The following is a 286-nucleotide window of genomic DNA, read 5'->3' as shown; positions in this document are numbered from 1 at the left end:
AAAAGTCAGGAAACAACAGGTGCTGGAGAGGATGTGGAGAAATAGGAACACTTTTACACTGTTGGTGGGATTGTAAACTAGTTCAACCATTATGGAAAACAGTATGGCGATTCCTCAAGGATCTAGAACTAGATGTACCATATGACCCAGCCATCCCATTACTGGGGATATACCCAAAGGATTATAAATTATGCTGCTATAAAGACACATGCACACGTATGTTTATTGCAGCACTATTCACAATAGCAAAGACTTGGAATCAACCCAAATGTCCATCAGTGACAGA

The sequence above is a fragment of the Theropithecus gelada genome, chromosome 7b (genome assembly GCF_003255815.1).
Source record: "Theropithecus gelada isolate Dixy chromosome 7b, Tgel_1.0, whole genome shotgun sequence".
Classification (NCBI taxonomy): Eukaryota; Metazoa; Chordata; class Mammalia; order Primates; family Cercopithecidae; genus Theropithecus; species Theropithecus gelada.
The sequence above is the reverse complement of the archived record's forward strand: the minus strand, read 5'-3'. Positions refer to the sequence as shown.